Raw genomic sequence first — 19,246 nt, 5'->3', positions numbered from 1 at the left:
GGTGAGAAAGCGGGTATTAACTTCAGGAGTTGCAGCTGTGATGAAAGAATAAGTGTGGAATAAAGTCATATATCAACACATTAAGTCCAAGTGTGGAATAAAGTTATATATCAACAGATTAAGACCAAGCAGGTGGGCTTTCTTTTTGTGGAAGGTGGGTTAGGAATGTTTATTTTTTAAATGTAGTGTTTTCTAAGCTATTTACAAATGTTAACTATTTAAGCGTTTTTTTAATTTAATTTGATGAGGTAGAAATTATTGTTGTAGATGAGTAAATAGAAACACAGAAAGAGTAAGTAAATTGCCCAAAGTCACTCACACATATTTGAGTAGAAGTGTCAGGATTTGAACTCAGGCAGTCTGGCTTCAGAGTCTCTGCTCTTCCATGCTGTAAATACACTATATTGTATAGGTTTTTTTAAATATGTATTTATTAATAAGGACATAGAGTAGTGAATTAAAGGTATCACTTGGAATCTCCTAAATCCAGTTTTGCTTAATAATAATTAAAGAGGTCCTTTAATTAAGAACTTTAGGCCAGGTGCAGTGTCTCATGCCTGTAATCCCAATACTTTGGGAGGCCAAGGTGGGAGGATCACTTGAGGTCAGGAGTTCAAGACTAGCCTGGCTAACATGGTGAAACCTCATCTCTACTAAAAACGCAAAAATTAGCTGGGTGTAGTGGAGCATGCCTGTAATCCCAGCTACTCTACTCAGGAGGCTGAGGCAGGAGAATTGCTTGAACCCAGGAGGCAGAGGTTGCAGTGAGCCTAGATTGTGCCACTGCACTCCAGCCTGGGCGACAGGGCGAGACTCCATCTCAAAAAAAACAAAAAAGAACTTTAAACACACAACCACAGTTTAATTATAAAAAACTAAACTCACGTCATATAATGAGTTCCTATATCAAGTTATCTATAATGTCAAAAATAACACACAGGTGCATTAAACTATTTATTCAAACCTAGCGCTGGGTTTATAAAATAGATTACCTTCGAGAATAAGAAATCCAGGACTGGAAGAGAATGCAAACATTTTGGAATGAGCATTTAGAAAAATGAGACAATGTGATGGGGATTTAACTAGAGATTAGTAAAAGGCATGTTAATCAGCTACGAAGTCTGACTGAGTCTGACCAGCATACATTGGCAGTGGACCAACTGGCCTGACTTTATGACTCGACTTTGACTAGCAACAGTCAATAGAGCAGGAAGATATGTGCATATGTATCCACGTGTCTGTGTGTCAGGGGTTGAGGAAGCAAATGATCCTTTCTACAATCAGGGTTGCTGAAGGGAAAGGCAGTAAGGCAGATGGATAAGGGAGCAATTGGAATTTTAGGAATATATATTTACATAGTTTTGTACAGTTCAGTAATAATCCAGATAAATTGCTTAGGCCAGACGGTTGGTTTATCCAGCCATGCAGTGTGCCTTTTTGTATGCAAATGAAATGTCTACATATCAAGAGAGCCTTGGGCAGAATCCAAAATGGAGCAGCCAATTTGCCCTAAAAGGTGATAAATTTAGGACCCAGAGAGGAGAATACTGGAGGTTGACAATATTGTTTCCTAATATGTCCTAGTGATTTAATTTTAATAAATTGATGTGAACTTGCTGGTCATCTAATTGTTCTCTAATAGATGTATTGTAGAGACTTTTTTTTTTTTTTTGCATAAGTATGGCACAGAGGAGGCTAATAAAACTAAAGTTTTCTGCAATTTTAGGTTGATTCAAACCATTTCAATTTCAATTTCTCAAAAGCTCATCATTGGGAGACAATTAAAGAGCCCCTAAATGATTATGAAATTGCAAATTCTCACAATAGCCTCAAAGAAATGCCTATCAGATCAAAGTTGGGGAAGAAAGCACAGTTGAGTAGAATGAGAGAGAATCCTGAAGATCATGATTAAGCCAATGACGGCCACTTCACCTGAAATCTCTGCCACCCTCAATAAATGTGTGCTTTATCAAGTAATTCTTTCTCCTTTGACTAGGGTGGGATAGGAGAAAGGTGGCTCTCAAGTTGCTTCAAAAGAAGAGCTGGCAATTCAAATATTTTCTTGATAATTTAGGATTGGGAAGTCACGTTGCTGAGTTTTCTATGATTAGAAACTAAAGGAAAATTTGAAAGAGTGATAAAGTATAAAACAGCATAAATTATGGCTAAACAAAGGATTCCTTCTGGAAAAGGGAAGAGGATAGGGCAGAAATTCCATGAGTGACAGATCAAGCAGCCCCTGAAGTTGTTTTACAAAAAGAAATTAGTGATCTTGGTGAAGTGGGTTATCTAATCATTTTGGTAAACTCTTCTGTTCCCTCCCTTCTGAGGCCTTGCCACAAAAACTAAACGTATGACCCAAGCCTCACCAAATATATTACTTCATTTGCCTGGCAACAATGATTGGTCCAAGGCATAAGCATGTGACCCAAGCAGGATCAATCACATTTTGTCCCCTGGGGTTGTTATTTGGTCATTGATAGGAGGAAATACTTTTACCCCTGAGGATTGCTAGACTGAGATGCTGGTAGTAATAGTAATCTTCCCTAGTCACTGGACGTAGCCTGTGTGCAGTAGGAGAGAAAGAGATCTGTCCCACGGAAAGAGAAACAAAAGTCAAAATGAGAAACAAATGGAGAGGGGGTCTTCATTCCTATCCAAGAAGCTCTGACTGTGTAGCCTCAATTCTGTAAGCTACACTTGAAATCAGGTATTCTGACTTGGTTAATGACATCTTTCAGGTCCCAGTTTTAAGTCCTATACTTATCTAAACAAAATTAGCCACCCAAAAATCATGAGTCACTCCCCACCTCTCCAGTCACCCAAGAGTGTGTTCTTTGTAAAAAGAGCATCACTAAGTAAAATGGGAGCTTAAGAAATCAAATCATAGAAGGCTGTGGTCAGAAAGAAGAATTTCTGAATTGAAGAGCTTGATCATGCAGCAATTCTGAGAGATGGTGAGATCTAACAGAAGCTATGAGGTTCTTTAGATATTATCAATGCATACTTTCTGGGGTCATGAGAATGATATCTCAGAGACACGGGTAGAAAATGTCTTGTTGTTTCATTTAGAAAATCATTCAGAGGAAAAGGAAATTAGAGGTTAATAGGACCTAGCAATGAGGATTTTTAGACAATGGTATATGAAATCAGAAGGGAAAAGCTGTTGAACCATAATGGAGGAGCAAAATACCAGATGAAGCAGCGATACTGTAATGAAATCTACTAAACACATTGAGTGTCAGGTACAGGCAGAACATTAGATTATTTCTACTTTAAATTTTATAGTGCAAGTGAAAAGTTGTTTGTTTTTGTTTTTCATTTTTGCTATTTGGGGTAACAAAGAGAACATTTATGAAGAAGAGAAAGACACTCCATTAGGAACAGAGTCTGCAGAAATAGTACAATTTATGTCCAGAGAGAACTTTGCTTGTGAGGGCTGCCTACTTGATGCGAATGTTGTTTGATGGCTATCACTTTGATTTCCACAGGAACCATAGAGATATTCCAAGACCAAAGGTGTGGCTAAGTATAAAGTAATGGGGTCTCTAAATTAATGTCCACTTGGTGGCAGTAGACTGTGGTTTTTATTAACACTAGTCTTTAAATACATTTGTAGTATATTTAATTACCACTGAAATCTTAAGATTTTGCTACGCAAACTGTTATTTCCAATATGTACATATCTTAGAGAATCATTTATTGTAATTGTTTTCTTTTCCAGATGAGTCTATGCCCAGGACCACCAGATAATTGAGTCCTGTACAAAAGCTTCTGACTAAACAATGTGCTCTGGCTCAGGACTATACAGAGAAAATACACAGTTTTTAAATTGATCGTTCAAAAGGAAACATATTTATGATATTTGCTCCATGATATGTATCTCTCATCTGTTAGCTCAGGCAGAATTAAAATGCTAGACAATAATGTTCCATGCCACTATGCTTACTCGGGTCTCTCTCATTGGTGTACTTCTGGCACAAAGTCACATGACATTTGAGTAATAGCTGTCTCCCATGTGGACTTTACACCACATGATGTCAGGGGCCATTCATTCTATTCCAATTACATAAATCATAGATTAGGATAGGTCTTGGCAAGGACTGGGTACTATATGAATATTTTTGAGTAAATGTATGAGCACAAAATATTTTATGTGGTTGTTTATCTAGTAAAACATGCAAGGCTAACATATCCTCTTTCATTAGACTTCAAGAAAACTCCAGCGAATATTTATCAGAAAAAGAAAACCAGGAAAAATGAAAGAAGTAATAAAATTAAAATCTCGTACAGACCAAAAATAAATGATACAGAGCATTTAGGTAGTCAGAAGCTGTGCTAACTGGTTTCCAAACAAGGTAAAGAACAGCCTGCTAGGAACACACTGTATCTCAAAGGGCAAAACAATAACGTCAAACCTTTCTCCTCTGCATTGCAAATACCATTTGCATTTCAATGACACTACACTCTAAAGAATATACTCTACTAAGTTTGTTAGATAAGCCGCATGTGCTGTGTTTCAAATCACATAGTAATAAAAGTGTTCCAGTTCTTTGATAGATTTACATAATTCCCTAACTGGACTACCATTGATTCCCCTTAAGAAAGGTATATAGACTCTCTATGAAAAATAGAGTTTCTTAAATCCAACTTCCTATGTGGAAAGTATTATTACTTTGTAGGAAAATAATTTCTAGCTGTTTTCCTGTTGTTCCCAAGAGTCTTTCCAATTTCTTTATATATCTGTCTTAGAATGTTCAATTTTCTCAAGCCCCTTAAAAAATCATTCTTGCTTTTCTACTCATTTCCACTTGTTAATCTTGACCCAGTTTTCTCTTGGTTTCATATTTTATCATTCTACTTTTATTCCACTCTCTACCCTCTCCAACTCCCCTAAATAAATTGTTTTTTCAGGTCATAATACCCCTATTTGTTTTTCCTACAAAACAGGTAAGCTCAGATGGAACATTATCGAATGGTGAAAAGCATAAGTTTGTCTTAGGACACGAAGTTTCTAACAAAGATTGATTCTTCTCATATGAAATAACTGCTTCTTTATACTTTTCATGGCATTTTAGAATACAGGGTAGGATTGCAGTCCCTGAAATGTACCAATTCTGAATTAAATTAATTAATTAATTAATTTTCTCAGCACCCCACAGAGGTTGTGCCATCACTTTTTTGTATCATGCTGCCCCCGATTTTCCTCCTAGTGGGCCCGAAACATCCATCTTTCCACAAGCGTGGTCAGGAGATTAGGACTGTTATAAATGAAGTGCAAAGAGAATTACTATTCCAAGCAGAATTTTGCAGTCAGTAAGATGTTAAAGATTATCTAAAGCATATCAAGTCAAATCCAGAAGTCTCAGCTGAAGGTGTTTCTTCTTTAACATACACATTTTATACTGCCCGTCAATGAGGGTAGGCCTTGGGACAGATTTATTCTAAGAAATGAGGATAGAGTAGAGAAAGAAAAAGTCTGAAGCTCTTCTTATGGGGCTGCAGAGCTGGGAGACTTTCAGAAATATGAGAAAGGAAATAAGAGAGGCAGATGACGCATGAGTTTTCATGTTTTCTCTCCAAACAGATAGGCAGTCTGGAAAAGCTAAGGATGTGGGCTTTTGACTAGAATAATGTTTGGGACTCTGAAAGGGGTTTGCCTTGGATGACTGCCCTGCACAGCTTCAAGGTGGCCACATCAGGGGAAACACAGTGGCACAGTGTGGTGACAGAGGGCTGATGTTCAGTATCTGAGTCATTCTTCCTGTGTGGCATGAATAGAGCTATATGTTCTAAGGAGGGACTTTGGAGGTGGCTAAATGGAGTTGGATAGTCTGCCATGTGGCCAATTTTGTTGGTGATTCTGCAGATGAACTACCTGCACCAGGAGTCTGAGGGAGGATGTTACAGGAATGCAGAGAGGTCTACAGTACAAGTAGGAGTTAAAATGAGGTCAACTCTCAGCCTGGCGTGGTGACTTGGGCCTGTAATCCCAGAATTTTGGGAGTCTGAGGTGGGAGGATTGCTTGAGCTCAGGAGTTTGAGACCAGCCTGGGCAACATAGCCAAACCATCTCTACAAAAAATAAAAAAATTATGTGAGTGTGGTGGCGAGCACCTGTAGATCCAGCTACTTGGGAGGCTGAAGTGGGAGGAGTGCTTGATCCTGGGAGGCCAAGGCTGCAGTGAGCCATGATTGCATCACCGCACTCCAGCCTGAGTGACAGAGCAAAACCCTGTCTCAAAAAAAAAAAAAAAAAAAAAAAAAAAAAAATTAGGTCAACTCAGCCACTGATTACTGCTAGATCCTGACCAAGTTAGAGAAGACAACCCAGTGGATTAAACCTTTCTCCAAATTAAGTCACATTGCTAGCATGTCGGTGATGATCAAGAGGTCAAAGTAGTGAGTGAGGGCTAAAGAAGTGAGAGCACACTTAATCCCAGAAGTATTTCAGTCCATGGGGAAAAGGATATTCTTACCATGGGTAAGAGGAGGAAGTTTGCAGAAATCTGAAACAATGAAACAATTCTCTTAAAGACACTGGGAAAGGCTAAAGTGTCCAAACTGTTTTAAACCAAATGAGTCTGTTTTTAATTTTTTCTCCAACTGGAGAAAATTTAACATTGTTTTGGTTGGGGCCAAGGGTAAAGGAGTCTTGAAGAACATTGGATCAGATATACCAAATGACCAATTTGATAGATTGATTGACTGACTAATTTTTTTTAAACTTTTAAGTTACTATGGGAGTAAATTCATAACTTTGCTACAAATGTTGTGGGAAAGTGGACAAGTCATTTCACTACTGTGAATACTTATTCACTAATTCACATTTCCATTTGGAAAAATAAAAGAGATGGGCTGCATAATTCTTAAGGTCTTCTTTAGTTGGGAGAACCTATATGTATTTATAGTCTGTCCTTCTAATGTAGAGAACACGAATGTCTAATATTTACATTTATTTTTATGATAGAATTAAACCGATGTATTAAACTGGCCTTTTTCAGACATACTTGCAACCAGAGTCATCAATTTTGAAGACAGCAACCAAGCCAAGCAATGTGAGGTTACAGCTATGAAATAGAACAGAGATGTCTAGACTATAGACACAGCCTGCCGTTTTGTGCTGATTGGTAAAGTGTTCCAGCCAACTGGAAGCAAATATTTCTCAGAAGCAGTTTCCTGCTCTCCTCCTCTCCTCGCCATGCCCACTGTGCCCAACATGGCTCCAGCTGGGTCACAGAAGACTTCGTCCTGGAATACAGCATTTCTCTATTTAAATCTCTAACTTTGTATGTACTCTTTTCAATAAAAGCATATTTTTCATTACCGTTCTGACCGTACTCCCTTCTTTGCTGGCTCCACAGCTAAGGTTTCTGCACCTGTTCCATAACTTCTGGGATCTGTCTCTGTTGCTGCAAGTATGCATTCCATAAGCGTTAATAGGTCCATTCACTCTTCTGAAATCTGGGCAGCTTAAATCATATTACATTCTAACGTATTTTTACTAGAGTCAGTTCTACCCCCCGACTCTGAGTGCACACACAGGCACTTCTCTGTAAGTTCCTTGAGGTCAGAAATAGTCCCCTAGTCAGCCTTCTGCCTTCTGTAGTTCCTGGTCCATCAAGGTGCAGAGTACATATTCCACAGATAAATAGATAACTCTCATTCAATGCTCTGATCTTTCCTTTATCTTGTTTCCCTGGATATTCCTCTTTCACGGCTCTTTTCTATTTAATTTACCCACATACTCCTCTAATTCCATTCACTTACTTTCAACCAATTCTTTTCATTGTTTATAAACAGATGTTTAGACAGTTTGTAGACATGATCAGTGATATGAGTCAACATTTTATCACTGCAAGATGGTGTTAGAAAATTACATCTTAAATTACTTTGTGACCAAGCTTTTATAAAATTTGCCCTTAGATAGCTATCCAGAGATCCATATTGCTTTCTTGTTCAAAGTAGTAAAACTTAATAATTTTACCATATTTATAACTATGATATGCTGTAATTTTACATTTTAAATAGGAAAAGGCAGGAAGATGCACAAATCTTGAATGTGCAAAATCTTCCTTCCATAACTGAACCAGGAATAGAACATAAGTCAGTTTTATTCCTCACTTGGGAAAGCTAATATCACTTCCTCTGTATCCACTTTTGTTATATTCAGTAGAATAAATAATAAGAAAGTGACTCTATTTGTAAAGGAGAATGGTCCAGAAAACCTTGAACAGAAATTTCAAATAACATGGTAGTTACAAGCTGAGTGACTTATTTGTCATAGAATCAATAAAGCTATGTGTGAGAGGTGATGGCAGAAAAACTAGACAAAAATTGTATAATATTGCAATGGAAGTACGCCTGGAAATGCTAAGAAATGAATTTGAAACCTATTTCATGGCTTGAATGGAGTCTGTCTTCTGAATGATAAGACGATCCATTGGGGATTTTCCATCTGAATGATCTTTTGTAACTTAAGCACAAGAACATCATGTGAAACTGCCCAGTGGAGATTATGCTGTGCTCTATGTGTATTCCGAAGCAGACCACAGGCTTGGAATTAGTGAAGTAATTGATAAATATAAAACTTCAGCATGACACATAATTTCATTTTCAAAGGTTGAAACAAAACGTTAGCTTTTCAGAGATGTGCTGCTATCTTAACCGGCATTCTTTCTTGTCCTACGGTGCACGGTGCACGGTGCACGGTGGACGGTGCAGATTGAGAAGCGATTATTTTCCTTCAAATTAAATGACTTCCTGAAGCTGTTTTCTAAAAGATTCTGTTTTCTGCCAAAGTCATTTTGTGAATGGCCACTTTAGGAATGAGCATCGTGATGGTGTCCCAGATCCTGTAGACAGCTGATTTTCTTTCCAATTTATTTAGAGCAATAGTTTTGTATTCAACCCCTGATGTCAAATCAAAATTTCTACATGTGAAGAAGATTCAACAAATTTGTAGAGTAAAGGCCCTTGAAAATTTTTATAACTAGTCAGAAATGGACAAAGTTCACTACTTTGTATTGTAACTTTTCAAACTTCTTAGCTTTTCAAATGCAAATAGGCAAACCTGTCTCTATCCACATTGTCTCTTTATGTTGTTTAAGGAAGAAGTCTGACAGCATTCTCTACCTTTCTACTATATATATATATACACATTCAAACACATAGATGTATGTATATCCACACACATAGATGTCACTCTTTGTATATATTATGCATATAAACACACACATGCATGATACATACATATAGGTGTATGTATATCTGTCACCCTCTGTATATTATATAAACACACACATGCACACACACATGCATACTGGTGTATGTATATGTCACTCTGTGTGTGTGTGTGTGTGTGTGTATAGGCACATATATAATGTTTTCTGAGAGCTGGAAAACTACAGTAGTCAAAATATTTAGAAATAATAAAGGACAATATAACAAAGACATTACTGAATATTCTATCCTTTTATAGTCAATTAGAAATTAGTTTTGCTAATTCAGTGTGTAACATTTGAATATATAAATTTCTTCATTCTATTTTATATTATTCTTTAATATAGTAACAAAATGCAGATTCTTAAACCACATTTTTAAACATACGGGAAAAATAAGTAACATTTTTATATGAAATTATTGACAAATTTTCAAGAACAAAAATCTCTATAATGTGTGAGGGAAACGTTACATTACAGGTCTCATTAAAGATGCTTAGCTTAAATGATGGTTCTGACAAGAGTATGTGACAAATTAAAGTTAACCATGAGTATGTGAGGCCAGTTCCAGTAATGCTAGGTATAATTCATGTTTAGTTCCTTTATTAATGCAATTAATCACATCTCTAAAATCAAGAAGAAAACCCATCAAACCACTTGTAAATTGGAAATGGATTTTGTAAATTTCAATATCCATTCCTTATTTTTTTAAAAAAGTTGGTTAAATAGAACTAAAAAGACATTTCTTTAACTTGACAAGCCAACAGTTAGATCTTTCCCTCCGTGGAAAAAACTTCTTGACTATATTCCATCAGTTGCACATCCTGTGGGGACTAACTACTGAAACCCTCCCAAACCCCTCCATCTCCACTGCTGCTGCTTAGTTTGCTTAGTTTTGCTTTTTTTTTTTTTTGAAACGGAGTCTTGCTCTGTTGCCCAGGCTGGAGTGCAGTGGCGCAGTCTCGCCTCACTGCAACCTCCACCTCCCGGGTTGGTTCAAGCCATTCTCCTGCCTCAGCCTCCTGAGTAGCTAGGATTACAGGCACACGCCACCACGCCTGGCTAATTTTTGTATTTTCAGTAGAGACGGAGTTTCACCATGCTGCCCAGGCTGGACTCAAACTCCTGACATCGTGATCCACCCGCCTCAGTCTCCCAACGTGCTGGGATTACAGTAGTTTTGCCTTTTATTATCACTCAATTAGATGATAATCATCTTAATTCTTTTCTGTCATTTTTTCTTACTCCCTTCCCAAGATACTGTCAGAACAATCTTTCTAAAATGGAAATCTTACTTTATTCCTTATTTTAAAAAATTCAATGGCTTCTCAGAACCTACTGAATAAATTTCTGATTTCAAACACAACATGCTAGACCTGCCATGTTTTGGTGCAACCAGCCATCAAGTCTTACCTTTGTCGTTTCTCACACTTTCAATGAAAGTTCCAACTTTGATGAACTAATTTTCTGAATGTTAGTTCTCTCATAACTTGTGGCACTTTCATGAGTTGCAGTTGTTGCTTGAAATGCTTTACTTGCCATATTCATCCTGGAAACAAATAAGGATGTAATGCAAGCATTGACTACTTGGAGTATTCTATTCAGATTTCCAAAAGTTAGAGCCTTTTCCCTATGATTTCACAGTATCCTGTTTTGGTCAGTAATACATCACTTTCCATTGCATGATAAATGGTGGTTTACATCAACTTAAGGGAATGATGTCTTATTCAGTTTTGTATTCTAAGGACCTGTAATGGTCTGAGAAATAATAGTTGCTTGTTCCGTATATGTAGAAATAATCAAATATTTTCCTTGAATATTATTTTCTGCAAGGCTTCGTGGAAATAGTAGTATCATCTAAGAATACAATATGTTTGGAGCTCTAATCTGCAGATATTTTTTTTTCAGGTGCCTGCAATCTGTCTGGAATTCAGACTATTACCCTTCTGGATTCACTAAAACTATACTCTTAATCTGTACTGGGAAGTTCTATACTGTTGCTTTAATCCTTGGTGCTGTTTATTTCAACCAAGATACACCTTGAAGACAATCTGCCTGCAACATTCATAATCCCTGAATGGATAGCACCCAATAAAAGAGAGAACATCATTGCCAATTTTTTCTTCTATCCAAATCCTTCTCTGTCTTTATACCTAATTTGACCTGAATATCTTATCTTTCCGTGTTAAATGCTCTTCTCTCTTGACCTCTAGATCACTGTACTCTCTGGGGTCTGCCTCTGTTTCCCTAATATTTTCCGCTTTAAATTGTCCTCATCTGCTCATGCTTCAATTGATGCCCTCTTTTTAAAAATTCTGTCCTTAGCCATCATTTCTCTCTAAGTTCTACTTAATAATAACCTTAGACATTTTTGTGATTTTATCTTTTATTTCTATGCATTTTTTTTTACCAAATGCATACTTCTAGATGTGATACCCCTCATATTTTTCAGAACATATCTAGTTCATTGACATTATTTTCAAAGATACATCAACAGCACCCCAAATTAAACATGTACAAAAATATTTGTCTTCTCCACAAATATGTTCCCATTTGAATATTTACTGCCATTGCTGTTGGAGGATACCTCTAAAGAACCCTGGAAGAAAATATCAGTGTTAGTCACAATTTCTTATATTTTTCATCCCTGTAGTCAAGAAGTAAATCACCATATCATAGAGAATTGTGAAGGATCTGAGATTTTATCAACTTACAAGCTAACAGGTTAGCTGGCTACAATTTCACAGATTCTGCAGAAGACACAGGACTCCAGGATCAGACACAAAGAACTTTGCTACTCATGGCACAGCAGGCAGCATGAGCTTCATGTTCACACCAGTTTCCTTTGACTCCTCAGTCACATTGGAGTGGTGCAGAGAAAACTCAGGTGGATGCTGGACACACCGTGAGTTTGTTTCACAGTCAAAGAATTCTGATCTTCGGAAACCCAAATCTTTTATAAGGTATATGCAACCAAAAGCACCAAGTCTTTGCCCTGACGGGAGACACCGTCTCTATCTGTAAGGAGATAGAAGATGCAAACATTTTTGAAAGATAGGGACAAAGGGAATAAGTATCTCTGTTCTAAAACATGTAGGAATACAAGAAACATGTAAAGAATATTCTCCCTATACTTATCGTACCTGCTGTATCTTCTGTTCCTCATTTCTAAATAGCTGTGTGAAATTGGACAAATTGCTTACCTTCATTGTCCCACAACTTTTTATGTGTTAATGGGAATAATAATAGTACCTAAAACACAGAGCTATTATGATTTTTCAAAGAGTTAATATGTCTAAAGTTTCTGTGGTAAAGCCTGGCACATTATTAAATGTTATTTAAGTCATTATTAAATAACTGAATAAGTACTTATTACTATTATCATGATCATATTTACTGTTCCTTTTCCATTTTGTTTGCCACTGGCACTTAGCTTCTCTCTTGTCTACTGCAGTATAGTCTTACTGAGATTCTGCACCCAGACTCTCACCTCCCCCATTTACTCTTTGTGCAGTTTCCAAAGCTTATTTCCGAAAATAAGTATCAGTGATGTCCACTTGATTCTTCCAGAAATTTTAGATGATCCCAGGTTGCAGACAGAAACTGGCCTGCAGTATGGAAATTCAGGATCCTTCTCAACATGACTTTTTGCTAGTCTCTTTCCCCTTTAGACTTCCGTAGTTTAGAATTTCTGTATTTTATGAAGAGATTAGGCACATCTAGGCATCCACAAATTTGATCCTGCTGTTCCCTCAGTCAGAAACCCTTTTATCTTTACCTGTGAAAATTCTTGTAATGTTACTGAGGTCAGTTCATGCTATTGCTTCCCCAAACTTCTTGCAAGCACACACTCTGCCTGGCTTATCTTTCAATACTCTCTTGGTTGTAAAAATCATTTTTAGCAACACAAGTATCATATTCATCATCCATCCACTTTCCTTATATTCTTCCTCTTTAACTTTCTACCCATCTAGTTCCTTTGTCTTTGCTTGTCAACATATCCTGGTCATTCTCTTCATTCATATGAACTGACTTAGCAGGCTCACTTTCCTGCAGCTTTAGGTTCTGCATAGATGGCTTCCTTTTGGACATCTAATTTGGGCTGATCCAGGATGAACACTGCCCTATACTGCTTCCCCTCTAATACTGCTGAGTTCTGTCTTTGAGGTTGAGGCCTTACAAGTCCAGAAACAAATCATCAATGCCTCATAGTCCTACCCTTCACCTTTTTTGATCTAACACATATTTTTGTGTAGGAGGCTTATCGTCTTGATAATCAAACAAAAAGCCCAGCATCAAAAAGTCACCTGTGGTCAAAGCTGCAAATACTAAGGAAATGTTTTGGTGAGCATGAATAAAAAAAGGCATATTACTTTCTCCATTTAGCCTGTGCCAATTAAGACTGTGTAGGAGGAGATTTATTGCAATTAAATAATTTAAAATATGTATAATTTCAGTTAATTGAGCAAAAATGTAACAGCATTCAAGAGAAAAGAGCAAAGGAAAAACCAATGTAAAATTTAAAAGCATATACATTCTATATATTGATCTGGGTTTATAAAGGGATTTAAATTGCAGTTCTCAATTTATTTAGTTTTATATTTCAATTGCACACCTGTTTCTCGTTTTCATGGAACATGTTTCAATCTCAGAGTGAAAGATTTCCTGAAAATCATAAGATTTATGTTTACTGTGTTCCTTATAAAACCAAACTCATGACAAGTGATGGTCAATAAGTGGTCTTTGTTGCGTTAAATAAAAAGAATCTGTGAACTTTGAATGCTACTGCTTATTAATGCACAATACTGAATACATAAAGACAATGAAATATTGATAAAATGTAAATTTAACATAGTCCGCTAACATTAAGATAGAGGTTATTAAAAATGAAAATTAAGACATATATGATTAAATTGAATATCTGATGTAGGAAGAAAATAGGTAACACACAAAGCAAATAGAGAAAATAGCCAGTAAACACATGAGAATAATATATTACAAAGTTGCTAAAATTTTCCTCATACCTATTTAATACAACTAATAAAAAGTCCAGGATATGCCTTTTGAACCAATGCAATGGTGTGCCTACCGTGTACTGAGCCTTAGTAATCAAAGGAATTACCTTAGTTCCAGCCAAGACAATAATGGGAGGGTGTATTAGTTCATTTTCATGCTGCTGATAAAGACATACCTGAGACTGGGTAATTTATAAAGAAAAAGAGGTTTAATGAACTTACAGTTCCATGTGGCTGGGGAGGCCTCACAATCATGGTGGAAGGAGAAAGGCATGTCTCACATGGCGGCAGACAAGAAAGAATGAGAGTCAAGTGAAAGGGGAAACCCCTTTAAAATCATCAGATCTCATGAGATTTATTCACTACCATGAGAATAGTAAGTGGGGGTCTCTGCCACGGGTCCCTCCCACAACACATGGGAATTATGGGAGCTACAGTTCAAGATGAGATTTGGGTGAGGACACAGCCAAAGATAAAGTGCAGTGATGCAGTTTTCTCCTGACCACTCCAGCACTTGGATTAAGTGTGTTACTACTTCTTATGAAGTCTATAAGCGAGTAATAATGGCAGTTCTAGATTGCCCTGATAGCCAATAGCTCATCTCAGCTTTTAATGACTAAAAAAAGTTCTGTTTCATGTGTTTGGCTGACCAATGACTAAGTGGCCAGGGATGGTGTGAGTGTTCTCCATTAACCCCTTTCTCTCCCAGATCTCCCCGGCCATCCCTATCTTCCAGCACAGTTTTCCAGAAAGTATGAAACTAGATCATGCAATGGAGCTGTATGAAGTAACCAGGATCACAAAAGAGATCTACTTGGTATCATATCAACTAAACACCTGGCTCCTATTTTCTTTTGTTCGCTACAATCATTTTAAGAATTAACTAGTCTATTCTTCCTCCAGTCTGAGTTGTTATATTTTTTTCCACTTAGAAGCGTTTCCCATAATAATTCATTTTTTTTTTTTAATCAGATCAGGCCGAATGCAGTGGCTCAAACCTGTAATCCCAGCACTTTGGGAGACGAAGGAAGGTGGATCACTTGAGGTCAAGAGTTCAAGATCAGCCTGGCCAACATGGTGAAATCCCGTCTCTAGTAAAAAATACAAAAATTACCTGGCCATGGTGGCGGGTGCCTGTAATCCCAGCTACTCAGGAGACTGAGGCAGGAGAATTGCTTGAGCCTGGGATACAAAGACTGTAGTTTGCCAAGATCCTGCCACTGCACTTCAGCCTGGGTGACAGAGTGAGACCCTGTCTCAAAAAAAAAAAAAAAAAAAAATCAGATCACTGGTCTACTAAATTCCTTTAATATTCTGGGCCCTGGAATATTTTTAGTACTGTGAAGCCCAGGCAGAAAGGAGGCACATGTGTTCAAAGGAAATGACATACTCAAATTTTAATGAGAGAAAAAGCAGTGTTTCAGTTTACAAAGAGAAGATTAGACAGGACATTATGCATATTATTTTATTAATATTAACTTGTAATTACCATATGTAAAAATAAGACAAACACGATGAGAAAATTCAGTATGTCAACCCTGTTGTCAATAGATAGAGATGATTGATTTTATTTCTAAATCAAGATAGCCATATCTCAGAATAACAATTTGTTATTTGGCCTAAAATAGTCATTGAAAGAAAGTCTTTAATGGAAAAATTTTAGTCCTCTCTTCATTTTTCTTTGTGGAACTTGATTATGTACATTTAATGGGCCATTTCTGTTATTTTTCTGAGATTAATGGATGTCTGGGAAACTTTTCCTCCATTTAAGCTTTATTTATTCATTATATCGATTATCTTTTAAAATCATTTTGATACTTGATTTTGAAAACTGTAGATATACTTTGGTTGGAATATTCAGTTTCCAAATGCTAAACCAAACTGCCGATGCAATTGAATTACTGTCCATGTAATAACAGACCATTTATAAATTGATGAATGAATTGAGTGAATTAAACTAATCTTGTCTATTTATGAATCTTTTCCCCAACCATTCTTTGTAATAGAATTTAGATAGATTGCTCAACAGCTCCATAGATAGATGGATAGACAAATAGAGTTGCCCATGCATTTTTCCCACATAAACTGTCCTATGCAACTGATTAAATGCTCAATTTAAAAATAGTGTATAAAGAAGACAACATTATTCTTGTGATTATGAAAGAAATTATGACTTAATGTTCTTTGTTTTAATTACTGAAGCTCTATCTAGCAGTTTAGAAAAAATATTGAGTTTTCTATGAAATACATCTAGATTTTAGATTACCATGTGCATCATTTTATTGCTGGTCTAAATGGCTACCCAGACTTTCCCAAGGGAGAAGCCGTATTTTTCAGCGTATGCTTTTCTTTATTGGAAGACTTGTTTTAAAATAATGTGTAGTGATAGCACAGAGTTCTTAAAGGTTATAACCAATCCAGACTTCTCCTACACTGAAGATTCTGAGGAAAAAACAACAAACAAACAAAAAACCCAAAACTTGAAAGTTGTCATTTGCCAAAGCATTGCCTAGGAGAATATATTCAAGGATGATATATTGCGCATCCCCAAGTACAGGTTCTGTACTTGACTCTGGGGATACAGAAAATAGTAAGCCATACAATTCCCCTGCTCTCAGGAAGCCCACGATGCAAGAGATGAGATGAACGTTAAACAAATAATTATACAAATTGTTATTTAATGACAATTGTAATAAGCACAGCATGCTATGAGAAGGCAACATATGGACTGCACACTAGTCTGTGGGTATTGAAACCTTTCCTGAGAAATGAACATTTAACCTGAGTTGGAGTGGAAAGGAGTGGAACTGATCAGATAAAGTGGTGACCAAATCAGCTAGCACTAAATTAAGATTGATTTTTATAGTATAGATTGCACATAGTTCTGAAGAAAGCTTTATAAATTAGCTACCTCCAATCATTTGAAAATGTAGAATAGCATGACTGTGTATAAATGCAGAACAGATGGCGAAGCAATCTAGTGATGAAAGTTGGAATAATCAGGAGGAAAACTTGAGCTGATTCTAAACGATAAGTAGTTTGGATAGAATGAGAGAAACAGCCTATTCCGTTTCATTTACTCAATAGCCCACCGATATTTATGATGGACCTAGTATAGTCTAGCAATTGTCTTGAGTTCTGGAAGTACAGAGCACAATAAGCATTATGTCCTTGCTTTCGAGGAGCTCATTATCTAATTTATGTATATACATACAATGGGCTCTATTAACAATTATGAAAACTGAGGCACAAAGTAGTAAAGGAACTTCCCTAAGGTCATACAAACAGTATAAATGATGAAGACAGGATTTGATTACAGGCAGCTGACTCCAAAGTCCATGTTCTTAACCACTGGTTTTGTATCATTAAAGTGAACATTTTTGCAAGAGGTAAAAACAAGATGCTATTGTACACATGAGAGCACCTGCTATGCCCCACACCCCAGTGTCGTGCAAACACTTTTGAGGGATCAACAGGATCGAGGATCTGGCTCTGGCTCTTTAGCTCTCTGTGCTTGAGAATTCAACATCATTAGTCCGTATCGAGGCAATTTGGCTTAGAGATTATTGCTACTCAGTCATACTACAATAATTAGACTGGAGCAGCCATGACCATTGAAGAGCAGAGTTTGAAGCCTGACTCAATGAGAATTGAACTTTGGCTTCACCACTTAGTCACTGCTTGTCCTTGACCAAGATACCTAGTATCTCAGGGAATCACTTCTCCCATCTGTAAAATGACAATATTACTAACATACTGGATTCTTGTGATGCTTAAGAGTGTTTATGCATATGTGTAAAGCAATTGGAAAAATGCCTGGATCTTAGTAAGAATCCATGATCAGGGTTGTAATGGTAATAGTTGTTGCAGCTGTAATTCAATACACCTGACATTAAGTGCTTGTCGAGATAGATTTTCTCCTGAACACTGTAGGCAATGCACTGGCACTATTAATCTCTGTTACTGTGGTTTCTATAGGGCAGATACTACCACTGACCTTCATTTTACAGATGGGGAAAGTAAGGCAGAAAGGTAAATAAACCTGTGAATGTTTCTTGACCTGTGCCACTGCTTTCTGCATGACTCATTATTTCTTTAGAAATGTAAACACATATGATTCAATGATAGCCTGCTGCAACTGGGAACTGGTCTGGCTCATCTACATGACTTTGCAAATATCTGCTTTGACCCATCATGTGTTTGGTTGAAGTTCAGCGTTCATGGTTATTGACTACGTGTGGATTGAGAGAGAGAGAAGAGAACTGAGAATTTCACTAAGGTTTTTATTTTTGGTTGTTGGATCTATGATGATGCTAGTAATCTAGAAAACAGAGTGGTGGGTGATACGGCAAATTAAGTTTTAGATAAACCAAATTTATAATTAGAGCTGGCCTAATTGTTCCTGCAGTTAGGCATCTGAGTATGCAAAACTGTATACATTATTCTTTTAAAAATATAACTGTGTTGAAATAGTCCATAAACATCTTCCAAAGTCATTTGACACGTATATAAAACAAAATGTATTTTACTTTCTCCTTTTAAATGTAATCTCTTCAGAGGTAAGCACTGTTAAAAGTTATGTGACCATGCATCTGAAAGTTAAGTGACCCCCAACATACATGTTACATTAATCTTATTTCCCCCTATGGTCCTCTCAGTCTTTTTCCCCTAGGCCATTGGCTTGTGATCTCCTGACTGAGACTTTACTGAGGCAACCAGCAATGTGTGGATGACCACCAACTCCATGCAGGTACAACCCAGTAGCGGCTGTCTCCTGCCTGCTCCACAGCTCTCACCCCTTGGCTCTTGGCATCCTTGTTAAAGCTGTCATTGAAGCAGATCTCTCTAGGTGTCCACACGCATATCACAGGAGTGCGGTGGGACTGACACTTGTGAGGCAAATATTTGAGATATGGGAGATGAGAGCTCATGACTAAAATCTTCTGCCTTCTTTCCCAGAATGAGCCATCGTGTTCTGATAAGTTGTTGTTTCTCTGGGAATACAGTCCT

At 37.0% G+C, this 19,246-nt stretch overlaps 1 long non-coding RNA gene across 1 annotated transcript in view; it reads left to right on the top strand.

Annotated features, from left to right (window-relative positions):
- Positions 1-3,927, top strand: part of LOC134729399 (uncharacterized) — a 33,726-nt gene extending 29,799 nt beyond the window's left edge. The window contains exon 3 of the long non-coding RNA XR_010110466.1: positions 3,725-3,927. This is a non-coding gene — a long non-coding RNA (uncharacterized LOC134729399). The remainder of the gene's footprint in view (positions 1-3,724) is intronic.
- The last annotated feature ends 15,319 nt before the right edge of the window (positions 3,928-19,246 follow it).

Source organism: Pan paniscus, chromosome 1, assembly GCF_029289425.2.
Source record: "Pan paniscus chromosome 1, NHGRI_mPanPan1-v2.0_pri, whole genome shotgun sequence".
In the NCBI taxonomy this organism is placed as follows: Eukaryota; Metazoa; Chordata; class Mammalia; order Primates; family Hominidae; genus Pan; species Pan paniscus.
This window is presented reverse-complemented; position numbering and strand designations above follow the sequence as displayed.